The sequence below is a fragment of the Equus asinus genome, chromosome 23 (genome assembly GCF_041296235.1).
Source record: "Equus asinus isolate D_3611 breed Donkey chromosome 23, EquAss-T2T_v2, whole genome shotgun sequence".
Taxonomy (NCBI): Eukaryota; Metazoa; Chordata; class Mammalia; order Perissodactyla; family Equidae; genus Equus; species Equus asinus.
Genome location: NC_091812.1, coordinates 26,224,971 through 26,237,368, shown reverse-complemented (window position 1 = coordinate 26,237,368; position 12,398 = coordinate 26,224,971).

The window sequence follows — 12,398 nt, the reverse complement described above, 5'->3', positions numbered from 1 at the left end:
AATGGTGCAAGGCGCTCTGCTTGGGCAGCCCAGGTTCAGTTCCCAAGCGCAGACCTACACCACCCGTCTGTCAGTGGCCGTGCTGTGGAGGTGCCTCACATCCAAAAAAAAAAAAAAAGAGGAAGATTGGCTTGGCAGCAGATGTCAACTCAGGATGAATCTTCCTCAGCAAAAAAAAAAAGAAAAAGAAAAAAAAAGAATGGTGCAAGGTCCACATGAAGGAAACTTAAATTTTATCAAAGACATAAAAGAAGACCTGAATAGATGAAAAGCTATATGTGTTTCTGGATGAAAGACTCAATATTCTAAAGATGTCAGCCTTCTCAAATTAATCCATAAATTCAATACAATCTGAATAAAAATCCTGACCAGAGATTTATTGAACTTGATAAACTGATTTCATAGTTCATATGGAAGAGAAAATGCACAAGAACAAGCAACAAAATTAAAGGGAAAGAAAAGGAACAATGAGGAAGGACCTGACTTTTCAGTTATCAAAATATACTGGTTATGTCAATTAAACAATGTTGTGTTCAGAATAAAGACACAGACAAATGGAACCAAAAAGGACAATTCAGGGACAAAGGGACATTTAGAATATAAAAAGGGAGCACTTTAAATCAGAGCAAAAAGGACAGACTGTTCAAAAATGATATTGAGAAGGTTGGAAATCCTGAAAAAATTAATAGAGATGCTTGTATCACGTCATACACACAAAATCCAAATGGATTAAATTCTAAACACTAAATTAAAAATGAGATTAAAAAGGAGCTAGAGTAAAATATAGTATATTAGTTTTTACAATTTTGGGGGTTCCTAAAGAAGGCCTTCCTAAGAAAGACACAAATCCCAGGACCCATTAATAAAAAGGTCTTAATTAAAAAAAATTAAAAGATCTGTATGACAAAACACGTCCAAATAAAAGGGCCTAGTGAAAGTCTTTGCAAAATATATAAAACCAAGTATAACATACAAAATATATTAAAAGTTCCCAAAATTATTATGAAAAGATATAAAACATAAAACTGGGCAAAAGAAATATAGAGACTTCACAAAAATGATTGATAAAATATAAAAGGATGCTTAATCTCAAAAATAATAAAGGAGGGGCTGGCCCAGTGGTGCAGCGGTTAAGTGAGCATGTTCTGCTTCAGCGGCCCCAGGTTTGCCAGTTTGAATCCCAGGTGTGGACATGGCACCGCTTGGCAAGCCATGCTGTGGTAGGCGTCCCACATAGAAAGTAGAGGAAGATGGGCACGGATGTTAGCTCAGGGTCAGTCTTCCTCAGCAAAAAAAGGAGGATTGGCAGCAGATGTTAACTCAGGGCTAATCTTCCTCAAAAAAAAAAAAATAATAATAAAGGAAATGCAAAATAAACAATGAAGTACACTTTATAACTAATTGGGTTGTTAAAAATTCAATAGATTGATACCAGTGTTATCAGGGGGAAAAGACAATTTCATTCACAGTTTGTAAGAGTGTAAATTGCTACAAATTTTTTATGACAACTTGGAAATATCTATCAAATTTAAAATAAGCATATCCTTGAAATTTTTAATTCCACTTTTAAGAAACTATTATTCTGAAATATTCACACATGCTCATAAAATATATAAACATGGATAGTCATTGCAGCTTTATTTATAATGAAAAATTGGAAAAGGGCAGAAATATCCCTCAATCAGAGAATAGTTAAATGAAATATGGTCCATTTATATTATGGAATACTACACGATAATTGAAAAGATGAGGTAGATTTATATTTACTACATAAAGGAGTTCTAAGACATATGGTTAAGTGAAAAAAGCAAGACACCACATGCTGTGGGCAAAGAGCCCTTGGTTTTTTACTCTAACATTTTCATCGTATTGTATTGATTTGAATCTGTATTATCTGTAGTAGGCACATTTTGCTTATGTAAAGAAAATAAAAGGAATCTTAACTTGATCCCAGTAACCGTAACAGTACTATTAGTGTTCTCACGTATACAGCATGTTTTCTGGGCTGTGCCCTCCCAGGTCAGGGGTGGGTTGGTGACACGAAGGGCAAGAGGCTGGAGGCCCGAGGTGATGCTGAGCCAGCACAAGAAAGCAATGCTTCTGCTCGGCTCCCAGTTTGATGTTCCAGCTGTCGGCAGGAATCACTCCCTCGCTTCCCTCTCCTGCTTTGAGCTTCAGCGGAAGTCCTTCCGGCAGTGGGAACCGTGTCACCCACGACCCTCCAAGGTGGCTGCCATCTTCTATTTCTTGATAAACTCTCTCCTGTCACAGGGAAAAGGCAGCACTAGGTGTCCGTCCTCCTTTCGTTCCAAACCTTTCATTCTTGTTTAGCTGAAACATTTAGGGAAAAAAAAAATCTTTAAAATGTTTTGGTAATATACACAAATACAGATGTGTAAAGAGTATATATTAGACTTTACATCAAACATGATTTTTCCTGGCAAAACTCCTTTAGAAAATTAAAAGAAAACTATCATCATTCATAACAAAGTCATTCTTCTCCTACAATATTTCTTTGCATATGTATTTCTTCTAATTATTTTGTACTATTTTTGCACTATTTTCAAAACATTTTTCTTCCAATTAGGTTTTTCACCTTCTAATTATTTTGCTCTGTTTTCATGTTTTTTTTCAGACGACTATAGTGGTTAGCCTAAAGTTCACATGACAGCAAGCTGGAACTAGAATTGTAAGTGATTAGAAAAACATCAAAGCAAGAGGAATAATTCTGCACCTACTGAGGAACAATGAAAGGACTTGAAATAGCAGAATGAACTCTGGTCTGAAAATCCAGAGACCTCACCTTCTGCTGTTCTATGTGAGTCAGTCCACGCAACCTTGCACAAATGTGTGGTCTCTTAGATATTTTACAGATAGATGAATTTCTTTATCTGTAAACTAAGTGGTTTGGATGACAAAATTTTAAAACTCCCTTCCAGTGATAAGATTCAGAGATTCCATTGATTGTTGGGAGTGCAGAACAATGGGCAGGCAGAACTTCTCATTAGAAACTATAGTAGCAACAACATTAATAGCTACCGTTTCATGAGCTGTTACTGTGTGCTGAGAACTAGCTATGTGGTTTCCATGTGTTATCTTTGATTCTTATAACAACTACTGGAGGTAGAGATTACGTCCTCCATTCTGTAGATGAAGAAACTGAGGCTCAGAGAGTCAATTTTCCCCAGGGCATACAACCAAAAACGGGGCCTCTGGATTTGAATCCAGGTCTAATTCTGAAGTTTGTCTTCTTAAGCCAAGAGCTAACTATCACCTTTGTACAGATTTTATAGGCTACCTTTGTGTTATTGCTGCTGTGGAGGGGGAGAGGTTAGCAATTTGGTGCCTTTAAGAGTCCCATATTGTTTCAGAAAGTGACTATAACCAAAAGCTTCTTCCATTCTCTAGAATGATTAGTTGTGGATGGGGCAACGCGTTCCCAATACCAGGCCGGAAATTTCTAGCTGTGAGGGCATCCTGAAAATTTCCACTAAAATGAGAAATGATTTGAGCAAAAGACAGTTGAATCTCCCAAACAAGCCTTAGACAAGACACTTCCGGGTCAGGTTCCCGGCGAGCCTGGATGCCAGCGATTCACTCATTATGTGATTAAGTGACGGGCTTATGTTTCCAGAGCTCATGATTTAAAAGCTTTCTGTGGTATTAAACGGAAGCACATGAAAACACAAAAGGCAATTACAAGCAATCAAAGCATTCAGAAATTAAGATTCAATTTCTGCGTTTGCTAAACTCTTCATCAAGGAAATCAGTAAATTTTTTAAGGGGCCATGAATATGATATACACAGAGAATTTAAAAAGCAATCAGTTTTCAAATGTACACATGCTTCCAAGAATGCCTAGGACATTCAGCATGGAGCCGGTTTTCACTTGTCTCATTACATTGCATTTGTTAGACATGTGCCTTTGAACGCTCTCTTGAGTAACATTTCTCTTTCAGTTTGACAGATGAATGGGTATGCAATTCCCTGAATGCCAGAAAAACCCTTATGAGCATCAAAGAATAAAAGGCACATTGAGCTATTTACCCCAGAACTTCCAGCACATTGCAGTGGGCATGCTTCTCTTATTTGGGTTTTGGTGCATAAGATGTTGGAAAATCCCTTAAGCCACACTCAACCAGGTGGATCTTAAGGTTTGTGACTGTCCTTTCATACTCAGCCTCTAAGAACCTACCAAGTGACACAGAAGACAGGGTTAGAAATCATTAGCTTTCTGTCCAAGCAACCCTTTGGCGTCTTCAATTAGTACTTTCATTTTCCTCAGGGCCAAATTCAATACCTTTCAGAATTTGAAGTAGCTATTTTACTTTCCAGTCCAACATCCCCCACCCTCCCAACCCATAAGTCATTGACGTTTTTCTCTTCTCTTAGTGTGGCTCAAACACACCTTTCCCAACTTCTCTAATTCATCAAGTTTTTCCTGCTCGGAGCCTTTGCACCTATTGTTATCTTGGCCTGAAACACCCCCACGTGCCCTCTCCCAGCTGGCTCATTCTTCAGGTTTCACTTAAACGTCACCCCTCAGGAGAGGTCTTCCTTACTACCCCTTAAGTACGTCCCCCTCCGCCGTCTCCATTTGGTTCCATTACTTTAAAAAATCATAGAACGTTATTTCCTTATTTTAGAGCAATCACAAGTGTAATTGTATATGTAAAAATCACTTGTTTTCTTTTATTATTTCTGACTTTTCCAACAGAACTGTGAAGTCCATGAGAGTAGAGATCACTTTTATACACACACACACACACACACACACGTATATAATTCATTGTTGTATTTGTGACCTTAAGGTATACACATACAATAGTGTTCCCAAGTCAAAAATGATACATATATAAACACATCATAAGAAAAGGAAACTACAGATCAACATCCCTCATGATTATAGAGAGAAAAATCCTTAACAATATAGAGGTAAACGCAGCTCAGCAACATATAAAAGCAATTATATGTCATGACCAAGTGGAGTTTAACCCAGAAATACAAAGTTAGTTTAACATCTGAAAATCAATTAATGTAACACACTATAATAGAGTGATGAAGAAAAACCATATTACCATCTCAGTCGATGCAGGAAAAGCACTTGACCAAATTCAATAGCTACTTATGATAAAAGCTCTCAACAAGGGGCCGGCCGGGTGGCGCAGTGGTTAAGCACGCACGTTCTGCTTCAGCGGCCCGGGGTTCGCCAGTTCGGATCCCAGGTGTGGACATGGCACTGCTTGGCAAGCTATGCTGTGGTAGGCATCCCACATATAAAGTAGAGGAAGATGGGCACGGATGTTAGCTCAGGGCCAGTCTTCCTCAGCAAAAAGAGGAGGATAGGCAGCAGCTGTTAGCTCAGGGCTAATCTTCCTCAAAAAAAAAAAAAAAAGCATACCTAAAAAAAAAAAGAAACCTGAGAACTTTTCTTCCTCAAAGGACAACATTAAGAAAATGAACTGACAAGCTATAGACTGTGAGAAAACATTTGCAAAACACACACTGTTAAGGGACTTGTATCCAAAATATATGTTTAAAAAAACCTTTTTTTTATAAACAAACAGCCCAACAGCAAAATGGGCAAAATATTTGACTAGAGACTTCACCAAAGAAGATACACAGCTTGCAGATAAGTATATGAAAAGATGTTCAATACTACTAATCACTAGGGAAATGCAAATGAAAACCATAATGAGATGCCCCTACACACCCACTAGAAAGGCTAAAAGCAAAAAGGCTGACAATACCCAGTATCGGCAGAGATGTGGAAGGACACTGTTTTCGAGGGAATTCACATGAGAGGAAGATAAATGAGTGCCAAGTGAATAATGAAGCATCATGGAAGAGATGTGGCTTACACTTTGTTATTTGGACAAGTCTCCAAATGGTTATTCTAGGCTACAGGTTCTCAATTTAACATTTTTTTTCCTGCTTTTTCTCCCCAAATCCCCCCAGTACATAGTTGCATATTCTAGTTGTGGGTCCTTCTAGTTGTGGCATGTGGGATGCCACCTCAGCATGGCTTGATGAGCGGTGCCACGTCCGAGCCCAGGATCCTAACCGGCAAAACCCTGGGCCGCCGAAGCGGAGTGCACGAACTTAACCACTCGGCCACCGGGCCAGCCCTGAGAAGAAAGGCAGGTGCTCAATTTAAAATGAGAGAATTGTATTAGAGGAGCCACACAGTTCCTTCCTCCAAAATGTAAGTGGAAAGAGGAGAAACGTAACCGCAGGCGAGGGAGAAACATACCTGGAGCTGTAAGTGGCTGCGCTGACGGTGTGTGACCATGAGACCAGGCTGAGTGGGGACAGGCTGCAGGCAGATGAACTGCAGGAACCAAATTTGGGGAGAATAGCATCAAATTTTGGTTGTCCTTGAAACCCCAGGAAAACTGGATTTGAAAAAAGTACAGAGCAATATAAAATGTAGAAAAAAATATTTTTTACTCTAACTTCTTACTTTCTTCACTCATTTGGATGTTGTGTTAGCAGGCATGAGAACAACATTAATCTCATTGTACATCTCCATCAGAGATTTTGGGTGACCAGGTTCATTGTCAATGAGCAGCAATATTTTGAAAGGAGTGTTTTATTTTCAGGAGTAGGTCTCAACAGTGGGCTTAAAATATTCAGTAAACCATGTTGCAAACCAATGTACTGTCATCCAGGCTTTACTGTTCCATTTATAGAGCACAGGCAGAGTAGATGTAGCATAATTCCTAAGGGCTCTAGGATTTTCAGAATGGTAAATGAGCACTGGCTTCAACGTAAACCAGCTGCATTAGCCCCTAACAAGAGAGTCAGCCTGTCCTTTGCAGCTTTGAAGCCAGGCATTGACTTCTCCTCTCTAGCTATGAAAGTCCTACCTGGCATCTTCTTCCAACAGAAGTCTGTTTCACCTACATTGGAAATCTGTTGTTTAGTGTGGCCACCTTCATTAACAATCTCAGCTAGATCTTCTGGAAAACTTGCTGCAGCTTCCACATAGGCGCTTGCTCCACCTGCACTTTTATGTTATGGAGACGGCTTCTTTCCTTAAACCTCATGAACCAACCTCTGCTGGCTTCAGACTTTTCTTCTGCAGCTTCCTCACCTCTCTCAGCCTTCACAGATTTGAAGAGAGTTAGGGCCTTGCTCTGGATTAGGCTTTGGCTTCAGGGAACATTGTGGCTGGTTTGATCTTCTATCCAGACCAATAAAACTTTCTCCATATCAGCAATCAGGCTGTTTTGCTCTCCTATCATTCACGCGTTCACTGGAGTGGTACTTTTAATTTCCTTCAAGAACTTCTCCTTTGCATTCACAACTGGGCTAACTGTTTGGCACAGGAGGCCTAGCTTTCGGCCTATCTCAGCTTTTGACATGCTTTCGTCACTAAACTTAAACATTTCTAGACTTTGATTTAAAGGAAGAGAACTGCGACTCTTCCTGTCACTTGAAAACTTAGAGGACATTGTAGGGTTATCAACTGGCTTAATTTCAATATTGTTGCGTCTCAGGGAATTGGCAGGCCAGAGGAGAGGGAGAGAGACAGAAGAAGCTATTTCATGCTTAAGTATTCTAGCATGACAACATGTGTCTCCTAAGAACAAGGACATTGTCTTCAAAACCACAATTTCATTATTCCACTTAAGAAAATCAACAGCAATTTAATAAATTTAATAACACGTTATATACAGACCATATAAAATTTCCCTATTATTCAAGTAATGCTTTTTTAGCTGTTTTTTTCTTAATCTAGATCAAATAAAAGTTTGATTGCATTTACATTCTATTTAAATGTATTTAATTTACATTGCATTTGGTTTTCATAACCCTTTAGTCTCCTTTAATCTAGACTAGTCCCTCCAACTTTGTGTGAATTTCATGACATTGCTCAAGTTAAAGTTTTAATCCAGCCATCCTGATCAACCTCAACCTGACAAGCCAGAGCCCACAACCTCCTCCAGATATAGACAGACAAAAACATTTGAGAGGAAGATTAATACCTCTTTTCCTTTGACAGCTTTTTTAGCAGCTGCAATAGACCGTTGGCTCCTGTGGTCAAACAGACCATACCTCAGCCCCGTTTTCTTTTTCTTTTTTAAGGTTTTATTCTATATTGGGGCCAGCCTGTGGCCGAGTGGTTAAGTTCACGCACTCCACTTCAGTGGCCCCAGGTTTCACTGGTTCGGATTCTGGGCACGGACATGGCACCATTCATCAGGCCATGTTGAGGTGGCATCCACATAGCACAACCAGAGGCACTCACAACTAGAATATACAGCTATATACCGGGGGGGCTTTGGGGAGAAGGAAAAAAACAAAGATTGGCAACAGATGTTAGCTCAGGTGCCAATCTTAAAAAAAAATGTTTACTAAAAAAATTCTATTCTATACATTTATTTAATTGAGGTCACATTGGTTTATAACATAATGTAAATTTCAGGTGTACATCATTATGTTTCAGCTTCTGCATAGACTGCATCATGTTCGCCACCAAAAGTCTAGTTGCCATCCGTCACCATACACCTGCACCCCTTTACCCCTTTTGCCCTTACCCCCACCCTCTTCTCCTCTGCTAACCACCAATCTGTTCACATCTATGTGTTTGCTTGTCTTTCTCTATCTGACTTATTTCACTTAGCATAATACCCTCAAGGTTCCAGGCCCATTTCTTATGAACACCTGTCAGGTTTCTTAAGAACATCCCATCTTGGAGTCATGAAATTCTATTTTTGAGCTTGTCTACAAAATCTTCCTGGTGGATTCTTTCCTATTGGTTTAGATCACTCACGAAAAACAGCTGGGATCATTTTGAAGGCTGAGTCTCCCTTTCGTTCATACCATCTGTCACTGTGATCTGTGACTGCCCACATGTGATGAGCACAGCTTCCCACCAGGAGAGAAGACCTGGGCACAGGAGTTACCCACTTGGGGAGGACCAGCACAGGGCAGATTGACTGCATGTTGAGAAAATTGCACAGTCTTGGGTTGGCAAGTAAAGAATGGTGACTTGGGTCCCAACAATGTCTGTTTTATTCCAGGCAAAGGGCAGCAAGGGGTGGGAGAGAGAAGATTCCAAGATGGTAATGATGTCTTCAAAATCAAGCAGTGGACCTAAAAGGGAGTCTGATGTGGGACACTGAGAATCAGGAGGCAGAGAGTGGAAGGGAAATTCATGCCTGAGGACACAGGGCCCTTGACCCCAAGCAAAGGTTCAGGGGCAGATTCCTATACCCAGAAAGGGAGCTGCACAAAGCAAAGCAAGGCTGCAATGCAGAATTTATTGAAATAGTGGGCTAGAACTGGCTTTTCTAATAGAGACAGAAACAGCAAGTAGGTCAGCAGTAGAGCACTATTTCTTGAGTCCTACATCCAAAAGTCTGTATCCAAAACCAAAGGCGCTTTCAGGGACTATGTGTGCATTTGTCACCACTGAATCTTCTTCCTCAATGAAGTCAGCTTAATCCTCACTTTACCTTTTGGCTCAGAACCTAGCTGAAAAACAGAACCAAAAAACCAAAATCTCAAAATCCCCTCAAACCCTCTTCATTAACACAACCTCTATTTTACTAGATGTCATCAGTCCATTGTATTTTCAGATGGAGTAAAAACTAATAATATCCTTGCTATTCCAGACGATTTCTTATGTTCTGCTCTCTCCAGCCAATACTCAACATTTATCTTGGCTCCTGAGCTTCTGGGGCTGCCCTGGTTCTTCCTATAATACTCTGCCACTGCGGTCCCCTGACGCCTGTAGATTCCTCCTGGTGACCAGAAATGCTCTGCTCTCATCCCCAATGCTATTATTGATCTTGCAGCCTGTAGGAGTCAGGAGAGGAGAGGTTATGCTGCAGTAACGTCACCATGGTTGGTAATACCAAGACTGGTTTCCCATCGCACTTCATGTTTGGTCATGGCAGCTTTGCTCCTATTGCTTTTCCCCTGGAACAGCCTCTACCTGGAACATTGCCAGTCTCGTGGTTGACAAAAGGGAGAAATGCAAACCACACACTGGGTCTAAAAGCAACCGTTTGGAAATGACACCTGCCACTTCTGCTTACACTTCATTGGCCGGAGGAAATCTCATGGACTGGCCTGACATCAGTGGTATAGGAAGTGTAATCTTCCCCTAGGAAGCAAGTGTTCAAGAATAAGGATTCAGTTCACCGTATGGGTTGTTGCTATAAGGATATATGATGCTGTCTATCAGGGTTCATGGGTCTATCAGGATATATCTGCTTTTCTATCATATATGCCATTGCATGGGGACAAGAAGCTTCCGGTCATTGGCTAGGAGTGAGTTTCTGCCAGGTGTACTGTCCCCCTCGTTCCTCCCCGGGCCAGGTTTCCAGCTTTTCTCCTTCTCCTCATCACATCATAGAACTAACCCGTCGTGAGTTCTGGGCCTGCCTTAGCACCAAGCTTAGGTCAAGAGTGACAAGCCAAGAACGAGGATGGGCTGCCTCCTTTTCTCCTCCTACTAGCAGCTGGGTCACAGGCCTTCCCTGAGCTTCCTTTTTGGCCGATGCAGCTTCTTCCTGAAACACTGTTTTTGTTTTACTATTATTATTTTTTCATCCTGGCCAACCATTTCATAGCACACTGCCGGCAGATTCAATCTGTCTTGTGTTTCTTTCTGAAATGATTTTTCTTTTCTTTAGCACTTTTTTAAAACCCCAGTTCATTCTAGGTTTTGGCCAGCCTAGCACTATTGTGACAGGTTTCTGTCATTCTTTTCTCTGTAACTCAAATTTCCCCAGGCCTCTCAAGGCTATGGGTACAAATGAGATCGCGTTTACAGTAATAACTCAGATTTCCTTAACTCATCTTGCCCACTTGCTCATATAAGACCTCCTGCCCTCACCAAAGCTCTCTCCAGTTATTTCTGGAGTGAGGGCTGGGGTCAGGAGTCCTCTCACATTCTTCTGTCTAGGCTTCTACCCCACGAATGTCCACTGTCAGTGGACCCAACTTGACATGAGTTATTTAGGATTCATCGGTTGCAAGTCATAGAAAACAACACGAGCTAACAATCAAAATGGAGAGTTTATGATAAGAACACTAGGCCACCTCTCAGAATACGTGAATATAGCTAGCCCTCAAGAAAGTTCTACTAGACTAGACAAAGAAAACCTTTAAGAATTTTCCCTCTCTTACCTGCTTGTTTCTGGGTGTCTACTTTATCCGCTTGCCTTTGCAGACTGGATCTTTCTGCCCTGGAGCCCACACTGGGGAGATTCACTAGTGTTCCATGAATCCCATGGAAATCCAATTTCCGTCTGAGAGGCTGCCCTCCTCTAACACTGTGTTCAATAAAAGTGGTGAGAGTGGGCATGTTTGTCTTATTCCTTAGCAATTTTTGACTGGATACTGGACTTTGTGAATTTTATATTGTTTTGGGATGAATGTTGTATTCCTTTAAAAAATGTTGAATATTTTCTGGCTGGTAGGTACATTACTGGCAGGTCATTTTGATCCTTTTGAGGCTGTTAAAAAGCCTTTTTTAGGATGAGTCTAGAAGAGCCCTTTTCTGGAGCTAACTTGAGTCCCATTTCTAAGGTGTATCCTTTTCGGGTCTCTACTGAATGCCCTTTGTCCTCAGTGAAGTCTCTTCAGTTTGGCTGGAAGAAATTGTAACGATTAATGTGTGAGCCTGTGGACTCGTCATCTCACAGCTGCCCAGTAATTGTTCCTTCCTCAGAACCTGTTCTTTTCTAGCTTCATGGGGTCTCATCACACGCATTGCAGGTTAACATTTTGTTAAGACACGAGGGAACCTCAACACAGACTTCTGGACTTCTTCCTCTCTGCAGCGCTGTCCTATCTGGTACTCTGTCCGCAAATTCCAGTTGCCTGAAATCTAATCTGTCACCTTAATTCAAGAAGATTCCTGTGTCACAGTCCAAGGATTATCCCAGGAGAGAAAACCTAGCCAATGGGAGAGCTCACCTCTTTTCTTTCTCTTTTCTCAGGGATAAATCCACTGTTGCCCTTTGTCTAGTGTTTAAAAATAGGTATTTCCTATATTTTGTCCATTTTTCTAATTGTTTATGGTGGGAGGGTAATTGCACATTCTTATTCTCTCATGACTGGAAGAAAAAATGGGCAGAATATTTTAATAACTAATCAAAACACTTAAACTAAGGAGTTTAGCTACTTCGACTGTGTACTAATCAATGTCCAAGCTTCCTGGAATTCAAAGATTAAGAGGGCAATAAATTCTGCACATATTCTTTTTTTCTTTTTTGGTGAGGAAGATTAGCCCTGAGCTAACTGCTGCCAATCCTCCTCGTGTTTTGCTGAGGAAGCCTGGCTCTGAGCTAACATCCGTGCCCATCTTCCTCTACTTTATATGTGGGACGCCTACCACAGCATGGCTTGCCACGTGGTGCCATGTCCACACCCGGGAT